Here is a 10527-nt window from a genome sequence, read left to right on the forward strand (position 1 = left end):
AACTATAGTGGTGGAAAAGGAAAACCCAGGCCTGCTAATCACACCTTTTCAAATAGTCAATTTCAATCTGGTTCCTCTTCCAACTGTGGTAATTCTTCCCATGGTGGAAATTATGGTTATTCTAATGCTCATGCTCACTTTACTGGTAGAAGATCTATGCCAGATTACTCTAATGTTGAGTGCCAGATTTGCAGACGTCTAGGAAACTTTGCAAACAGATGTTATTACAGATATGCATCTGACAATAAGCAATATCATTCTGCTAATATTGCTTCTGAGGAGGAGGAATTTCCAGTTATGGATCAATCTGCTAATCTTGTTGCTGTTGACCAAGAATTTGGTGGTCTTGTTATGAGCAATGTCTCAGTTACTGATGCTCCATCCGCATCACCTTCTTCTCATTGGCTATCTGACTCTGGTGCAACAGCTCATATGACGGGAGATCAGTCATTGTTACAGTCTTCTTCTCCTTATGCTGGCAAAGAGAAAGTAATTGTTGGCAATGATAAGTCCTTACCTTATTCACTTACTGGTACTTCAACTTTGACTACACCTACTTCATCCTTCACATTAAAGAATGTTCTGCATGTTCCAAAGATGAAGCATAATCTGTTGTCTGTTGTTAGGTTCACTAGAGATAAAAAATGTTCTTTTAAATTTGATCCTTATGGTTATGAGAATATGGATTTACACACACATCTTGTTTTGGCTCAGGGTGCATGGTTGTAGCGCCCCTAAGCTAGCAGCTGACTAATCCAACAGATTAACTAAATAAAGAGGCACTACGATTCTAAAACAAATACTTAAGCATTCAATTAAGAAATCTGCTATAAAAAAACTTAACCCAAACTAACCCCGCTCAGAAATATATATACATGAACTTCTCTCAAATGATACATATACAATAGTCATTTTGTTTGCAAATAGAATAAACAACATAATAAACATAGCAGAACTTAACTAATTAACAGAGTCAACTCCTTGAAGCTTTCACTGCTCAACTCTGATTTGTCTCTGAAACTGAAAGTGGGAAAGGGTGAGCACATCATCCCTAGAAGGGGTGCCCAGCAGGAACAACATTTAACTTTAAAGAAATCATGAGCAAGATTTGGAAAAAAATTCATGTTTTCCCAAAAATCAAAGTGACTAAGTCACTGGAAATGCACAAACAATGTATATGGACAAACTCCTTCTTCAAACAATATATAATAGTGATCCCGGGTTTTTCCACACCTACATAGCTATATCGATGCCGGGTTTTTCCACACCTAATAAGCATAAAAGCTGAATTCATGTAGATATAAATGGAGGAGCGTATCCTATATACCACACGTGGATATTCTCATTTCTCATAACAATTCATATTGATAACAAAACATTACAGGTCATTTCCAATTCATGGAAATATTCAAGAATCAATAGAAGAATCATAATACAAACTAAACAGTACAAAAATGCCCGAACAGACAATGCATGAGTTTGTAAATATAAATTTTTGTAAAAGAAACAATAATGGTTTCAAAAGAGTTAAAAGTATTCCCACCTCTTTTGATGACAAGCCACGCCTACCTCGAGATCCACGATCCAGTGGTTCATCCTTGAATCGATCGTTGTTAATAGACTAACTGTTAATCAAACAAGCACTCTAAGAGCATAGCCAAAAGGCTCATACAAGGCTCATAACATAATCTCATACAAGTTCCAATTAAACTAAGTGAAGTATCTAATGGATTTAGGCCCATTTATGGTTTCACGCCTTTTCATTATCTAACTTTAGCACACCTAAGTTTACTAATTCAATTAGGTTAGTCCATTAACTAAGTCTTATGAGTATCTATAACTTTGTAAAGGAAGTCAAAGGTTAATTCAGACCACAATGGTCCAATACAAGTTTATTAAGAAAACTAGCTATAAGTCTACGTCCACTAAATAGGCCCATTAGGCTAAGGCCCAGTCCAATTGGATCTACTAATGGTCAATAACGGTCAACCTAACAGTCAATGTCTATGGTCAGGTCAACAGTCAAGGTCAAAGTCAAACAGGAATCGGTCAAATGAGTCGACTCGGGTCAAGATAGGAAAACTCGGTGAGTCACAACGATTCAACTCAGTCAGACTAACTGAGTCGGCTAAGTCAAACAACTGTTTGGGATGACTAACAGGCTTTAACTTAGAACTCTATTGCAGTAACTCAAACATCTCAAATAACTTCATAACATATTTATAATTACAAAATCTATATACAAATGTAAGCTAAGCTTACCTTGGTTTGCAAAAGCAGGCTTTCACAAGCTACTCCCGCTTCAATAAAATATCTACTCCTACCAGCACAACATCCAGACCAACTCCAACTCAGATTATCTCATTCAACTGGATTAAGCATAACCATTATTCTTCACTACAACTCAAATGTTCCCTTATGTAACTGAAATTCAGCAATTACAATCCACTCTTCATCAGTTATAACCCAAACCACAGACCACTCAACTGAGTTCAGTTCAACACTACAGCTAAGGAAAATCAGTACACTCAACTGAGTTCCAATAGAAACATCACCTTCTTTACAAGCAACCCCTCTACAATTGCACATATCTGTAATCCATCTTTTGCAACTACTCATTACAACAATTCCATCAACTATAATTTCTTTACTCAAAGCAACACAATACCGGTTAAACACCATTACCTGCAACTCAGCTCAGCACCAACAACACTTCCAACTTAAAACAAAGATCAATTCTTGCATCATCTACAATCTCTGCAACTCAAGAAAATTCAGCTACAACCAAACTTCATATGATACCCATCTCATAACCACTTTGTGATACTCAACAGACTCTAAAAACACCTCAACTTCAAACATAGCCAAGGCACACTCATGTCCTACAATTTCATTAACACTATCCTCTCATGCATACTCTGTAAAACCATTCTATTATTCAGTTCACTATAACTCCATGCAATCAACACCAGTTCTTAAAGCTCAATCCCTGTAGGACTATCTCATTCACCCAAAAACAATTCATAACACCTACAACCTCATCTTACACCACACACATACTACCACAAGAATTCAACCATAACCTGCAGCTATGGTTCACAATTCGTCATCATCTTCATATCAACAACATCTCAATTCCATGAAATAAATTACACAACTTCAAAATAAAAACCAAATAACTTTACTGAGATTACAGAGAGTACCATTACGTCAAAGTAATTTCCAATCCAGAAATACAATTCAACCTTTCTTCTTACTTGACTGGATTCGGCATATCTTTTTCTTCAAACTCTATCAAACCCATCCTTAATTATTCAGAATTACCTTCAATTTCTTATTCTAAAACTTCTCTGGATTCCTTATAAACCCAAATTCCTCTTTGTGAATAAAAAATCAGATACTAAATCCTCTCTTTTGCGTACAATACACAAAACCCATCTTTAATTCCATCTTATTCATCATCAATCGATCTTCTACCCAACTCTCAAAGAAACCCTAATTCTACTCTTACTAATTAGCTTCCTCCTTCAATTCTAAATCGATTACAGACACCACCACCATCACCATCGACTACTGAAAGATCTTCCCCACCTTCTACAGATCACAAAACTATCATCTCACCCCTCAAATCACCAAATCCTACGGACAGAGAAGAAAACGAAGAAGAACTGATGAAGAAAGAAAAAGAAGACAGAAGAAGATGAATGAAAGAGAAGAGTAAAAGAAGAGAGTTATCCTCTCGTTGAGGAGATAAGGCCGACCCAATCTTATGAGTCACCCACTTGCTTTGACACGTGCAGCCATAAGGATTAGTATCCTAGATTACTATTTTACCCTTCATGTATTTCAAGTGATATCTTCTTTGCCCGGTGTCCGAATGACACGTTCAAGTAATTCATCTCGTAATTTTTCGATCCTTATTTAACGAAACTAGTTTCGTATCTTGATCGTTGTTAGATTAGTTTCTATTAATTAACGTTTGTGTTAAACTAATCGAGTTAATATCGGCTAATACGTCTCTTGACTAGTCTAATAGCGTTGACGAGCTTGCAGGTCCTTACATTCACCTCACATTACACATTTTCGTCCTCGAAAATCAAACCAACCTTCTGGTCTTCAAAAACTCCCCACCTTATAGACAAATCCTATCCCTTGTTTAAGCGCAAACAATAACAAAACAAAGCACAAACCTATATGGATTTCTACAAAGGTTCAACTATCAAATAGGGAAGTCTAAGTTTCTTAAACTAATTTCTATTCCAATAAAATAATTTATTTTTTTTCCTCTAATTTCAAGGAAGAATCCTACGAATCTGTCTAAGTGAACTTACATCTATTGGTTTCCTAAAGAATCAGATTAAATATCTATGATCAGTCACCTCTGAATGCAGTTGCCCTGTCAAGGTTGGCCAGTCCCAATAATGCCTTCCTACGAACAGAGAGAACACAACCTTCACTATTCCCCAGTACTGGATTAACTAAGTATTAACTTATTAAGATTAACTAATCTCTAAACATATATCGTAATTATTAAGATTAACTAATCTTTAAACATGTATCGTAGCTGGTGTAATCCTGATAAATTTTACTTCATAAATTATATACACAACTAAGCAAACAGATTAATACACCAAACAAACCTTTTAGTTATTGATAGTTTTTAGTGATTAATATTTATCTCACAACCCAACCCAGTTCTAAACTATTCTTGTTCACTAACTGGCACTCGCAAATCCTATTATCACCCATATAAGATCTAACAGTGAGCTTTGAGACCAACATTGTAGCGCCCCCTAAGGTAGCAGCTGACTAATCCAAGAGATTAACTAAATAAAGAGGCACTACGATTCTAAAACAAATACTTAAGCATTCAATTAAGAAATCTGCTATAATAAAACTTAACCCAAACTAACCCCGCTCAGAAATATATATACATGAACTTCTCTCAAATGATACATATACAATAGTCATTTTGTTTGCAAATAGAATAAACATAATAAACATAGCAGAACTTAACTAATGAACGGAGTCAACTCCTCGAAGCTTTCGCTGCGCAACTCTGATTTGTCTCTGAAACCGATAGTGGGAAAGGATGAGCACATCATCCCTAGAAGGGGTGCCCAGCAGGAACAACATTTAACTTTAAAGAAACCATGAGCAAGATTTGGAAAACAATTCATGTTTTCCCAAAAATCAAAGTGACTAAGTCACTAGAAATGCACAAACAATGTATATGGACAAACTCCATCTTCAAACAATATGTAATAGTGATGCCGGATTTTTCCAGACCTACATAGCTATATCGATGCCGGGTTTTTCCACACCTAATAAGCATAAAAGCTGAATTCATGTAGATACAAAAGAAGGAGCGTATCCTATATACCACACGTGGAAATTCTCATTTCTCATAACAATTCATATTGATAACAAAACATTACTGGTCCTTTCCAATTCATGGAAAAATTCAAGATTCAACAGAACAATCATAATACAAACTAAACAGTACAAAAAATGCCCGAACAGACAATGCATGAGTTTGTAAACATAAATTTTTGTAAAAGAAACAATAATCGTTTCAAAAGAGTTAAAAGCGTTCCCACCTCTTTTGATGACAAGCCACGCCTACCTCGAGATCCACGATCCAATGGTTCATCCTTGAATCGATCGTTGTTAATCGACTAACTGTTAATCAAACAAGCAATCTAAGATCATAGCCAAAAGGCTCATACAAGGCTCATAACATAATCTCATACAAGTTCCAGTTAAACTAAGTGAAGTATCTAATGATTTTAGGCCCATTTATGGTTTCTCCTTGGTTCTATAGTCCATTAACTAAGTCTTATGAGTATCTATAACTTTGTAAAGGAAGTCGAAGGTTAATTCAGACCTGGTCCAATACAAGTTCATTAAGAAAACTGGCTATAAGCCTAAGTCCACTAAACGGGCCCATTAGGCTAAGGCCCAGTCCAATTGGATCTACTAATGGTCAACCTAACAGTCAACGTCTATGGTCATGTCAACAGTCAAGGTCAAAGTCGAACATGAATCGGTCAACTGAGTCGACTCGGGTCAAGATAGGAAAACTTGGTGAGTCACAACGATTCAACTCAGTCAGATTAACTGAGTCGTCTAAGTCAAACAACTGATTGGGATGACTAACAGGCTTTAACTTAGAACTCTATTGCAGTAACTCAAACATCTCAAACAACTTCATAACATATTTATAATTACAAAATCTATATACAAATGTAATCTAAGCTTACCTAGGTTTGCAAAAGCAGGCTTTCACAGCTACTGCCGCTTCAATAAAACATCTACTCCTACCAGCACAACATCCAGACCCACTCCAACTCAGATTATCTCATTCAACTAGATCAAGCATAACCATTATTCTTCACTACAACTCAAATGTTCCCTTATGTAACTTAAATTCAGCAATTACAATCCACTCTCCATCAGTTATAACCCAAACCACATACCACTCAACTGAGTTCAGTTCAACACTACAGCTAAGGCAAATCAGCACACTCAACTGAGTTCCAACAACAACATCATCTTCTTTACAAGCAACCCCTCTACAATTGCACATATCTGTAATCCATCTTTCGCAACTACTCATTACAACAATTCCATCAACTATAATTTCTTTACTCAAAGCAACACAATACCGGTTAAACACCATTACCTGTAACTCAGCTCAGCACCAGCAACACTTCCAACTTAAAACAAAGATCAATTCTTGCATCATCTACAATTCTCTGCAACTCAAGATAATTCAGATACAACCAAACTTCATATGATACCCATCTCATAACCACTTTGTAATACTCAACAGACTCTAAAAACACCTCAACTTCAAACATAGCCAAGGCACACTCATGTCCTGCAATTTCATTAACACTATCCTCTCATGCATACTCTGTAACACCATTCCATTATTCAGTTCACTATAACTCCATGCAATCAACACCAGTCCTTAAAGCTCAATCCCTGTAGGACTATCTCATTCACCAAAAAATAATTCATAACACCTACAACCTCATCTCACACCACACACATACTACCACAAGAATTCAACCATAACCTGCAGCTATGGTTCAAAATTCGTCATCATCTTCATATCAACAACATCTCAATTCCATGAAATAAATTACACAACTTCAAAATAAAAACCAAATAACTTTACTGAGATTACAGAGAGTACCATTACGTCAAAGTAATTTCCAATCCAGAAATACAATTCAACCCTTCTTCTTACTTGACTGGATTCGGCATATCTTTTTCTTCAAACTCTATCAAACCCATCCTTAATTATTCAGAATTACCTTCAATTTTTCATTCTAAAACTTCTCTGAATTCCTTATAAACCCTAATTCCTCTCTGTGAATAAAAAATCAGATACTAAATCCTCTCTTTTGCGTACAATACACAAAACCCATCTTTAATTCCATCTTATTCATTATCAATCGATCTTCTACACAACTCTCAGAGAAACCCTAATTCTACTCTTACTAATTAGCTTCCTCCTTCAATTCTAAATCGATTACGGACACCACCACCATCACCACCGACTACTGAAAGATCTTCCCCACCTTCTACAGATCACAGAACCATCATATCACCCCTCAAATCACCAAAGCCTACGGACAGAGGAGAAAACGAAGAAGAACAGATGAAGAAAGAAATAGAAGACAGAAGAAGATGAATGAAAGAGAAGAGTAAAAGAAGAGAGTTATCCTCTCGTTGAGGAGATAAGGCCGACCCAATCTTATGAGTCACCCACTTGCTTTGACACGTGCAGTCACAAGGATTAGTATCCAAGATTACTATTTTATCCTTCATGCATTTCAAGTGATATCTTCTTTGTTCGGTGTCCGAATGACACGTTCAAGTAGTCCATCTCGTAACTTTTCGTTCCCTATTTAACGAAACTAGTTTCGTATCTAGATCATTGTTAGATTAGTTTGTATTAATTAACGTTTGTGTTAAACTAATCGAGTTAATATCGGCTAATACGTCTTTTGACTAGTCTAATGGAGTTGACGAGCTTGCGGGTCCTTGTAATGGTCAATAATTTATATCTTATTTCTCATTTGCAAACTTTCTCTTTATCTTATCATGGATATGTCTCTCTTGTTTCTGCTTCTGCTGATTTATGGCATGAAAGGTTGGGGCACCCAGCCACCAACATTGTTCAGTTATTGCATAATTTCTATCTTGTTTTAAACTCTCCCTCCTCCTATTATATGTATGATTCATGTCATCTATCTAAGAGGAAGAAATTACCTTTTGTTTTATCCTCGCATTCTCTTACACCACTCTCACTTCTTCGTTGTGATGTGTGGGGACCATCTCCAGTTTCTTCTCTATCAGGATATAAATATTACATTGTTTTATAAATGATTTTAGCATATTTATCTGGTTTTATCCAATGCATTTGAAATATGATGTTGTTCAGTGCTTTTCTTATTTAAAAATCTTACTTAAAATATGTTCTCTACTAAAATCATATATTTTCAAACTGATGAAGCTTGAGTTAGTAAAAGGACCTTTTAAAACTTTTCTTGTCACACATGGCATTTAAATCAGGATTTCATGTCCAAAGACACCTGAAGAAAATGGTCTAGCAGAGCGAAGACATAAACATATCACAGAAATGGGTAATTCTTTATTGTTCAAAGCTTCCTGCCGAAAAGAATTTTGGTTTAATGCATTCTCTACAGCCTCATATCTCATTAATAGAACTCCTAATAAGCTTTTATCTTTTAAATCTCCTTTTGAAATTCTATTCAAATCTGTGCCTGATTATTCTGTCATCAAACTTTTTGGCTTTGTTTGCTATCCTTTCTTAAGATATTCTAGAATTAATAAGCTATCTCGTAAATATGTTAAATGTGTCTTCATTGGTTATAGTTCTCTTCATAAAGGTTATAAGTTCTATCATCCAATCTAAAACATAAATCATATCTCAAGACATGTTATCTTTGATGAAACTCAACTGTATTTTTCTTCTTCTATTGCTTCTACTGTTGAAGAATGTAGCTCTGCTGTTTTCTATCCTCCATCTACTTCTGTTGTCACCATATCTAGTCATGATATTTCTAAACCAAAATTATTTCCTGATCACATTACCAATGTCTCTGTTAAACATCCCATATGTTCTGCTTTTGTCTCTCTTTTCACTAGTCATCATGAGCCTAAAACATTCAAAGAAGCTGCTAAGAATCCAAAATGGCTAGTCTCTATGAAAGATGAGAAAACTGCTTTGGAAAATAATGGGACTTGGGATTTGGTTCCTCCCACTCCTGACATGAACATTTTTGGATGAAAGTGGGTTTACAGAGCCAAATTGAATGCATATGGTATTGTAAATAGATCCAAATCTAGACTAGTTGCTAATGGTTTTAACCAATTAGACGATGTTGATTATTTTGAGACCTTCAGCCCTGTTGTGAAATCCACTACTGTTAGAATTGTGCTTACTCTAGTTGTCACTTTCAACTGGCATATCAAACAATTGAATGTTGATAAGTGCATAATTCATATGATTTTAGTGTCAATTCCGTACTTGTTTAAGTTATTATTCTTGCATGTATTCGTATTATTACTCTTGTTTTCTCTTATTTGTCTCTATTAGGTGAATCATCCAAAAATGATCTACAAAGTGATAAAAATATCTAGGAAGATAAGTATTCCAAGTATCCAAGTTTCCAAGTCCAAGAGAACAGGAAGAAATGCGACGAAACGGAGAAAAGATACTCAAAATCAAGAGACGGGCCAAAGAACGAGATTAACTCATTCAAATTCAGGATTTATTATCAACATCATGAAGAGAATTGAAATAGGAAAATAATTCAAAAAGAATGAGGCTATTCCGATTTCGAACGAAGAAGTTACGGCGAAAACGAGTTTTATCGAATACCGAAGACAAGCCAGTTTGCAAACTGGTATGCAAACGGGAGTAACTGAATTTTGAATTTGCAAATTGGTATGCAAACGAATTTACCTGCATTTTATTACAAAATTTCGTTTGCAAACTTGGTATGCAAATGAAGGCCCCGAACTATTTTTAGGCTTTCTTTATTACTTTTTAGGTCGGTTTCCGGAACCGACTAGGATACTTGAAGGCCAAGCAATGTAAACCTATATAAATATGTATTTTTCCTTTCAGTATATCATATCATATCATAATATATGGTTTATTCTACATAAAAAACCTAGGGTTTACCCCTTTAGGTGGAAAACCACCATTCTTCATCTTCTTTGTAATATGAGTAGCTAAATCTTTTGTTGATTAAGGGTGAATTCAATGATCAAAGCGTAAAGCTTTATTAGTAATACAAATATATTTGATGTTTTAATCATCATCGTTTGTTTTCACTATTTCTAGGGTTTATGATTGATTAATTAGATTGTTTGGAGTGCACCTAGATTAATCTATTGATCATTCTATTTCTAGTAAAGGGTTAGGATATCTGTGTAATTGTTGGATAACCATTACACAAGTAGAGAACGTAAGACCTCTCA

At 35.4% G+C, this 10527-nt stretch overlaps 1 long non-coding RNA gene across 1 annotated transcript; it reads right to left on the reverse strand.

Annotated features, from left to right (window-relative positions):
• Positions 1 to 510: 510 nt before the first annotated feature.
• On the reverse strand, positions 511 to 7726 carry LOC113347388. Its single transcript, XR_003358946.1, has 3 exons — positions 6264 to 7726; positions 5601 to 5682; positions 511 to 1020 (listed from the first exon to the last, which is right to left on the reverse strand). It is a non-coding gene; the product is annotated as an uncharacterized LOC113347388 (long non-coding RNA).
• Between the last annotated feature and the right edge of the window lie 2801 nt (positions 7727 to 10527).

The sequence above is a fragment of the Papaver somniferum genome, chromosome 2, assembly GCF_003573695.1.
Source record: "Papaver somniferum cultivar HN1 chromosome 2, ASM357369v1, whole genome shotgun sequence".
Classification (NCBI taxonomy): Eukaryota; Viridiplantae; Streptophyta; class Magnoliopsida; order Ranunculales; family Papaveraceae; genus Papaver; species Papaver somniferum.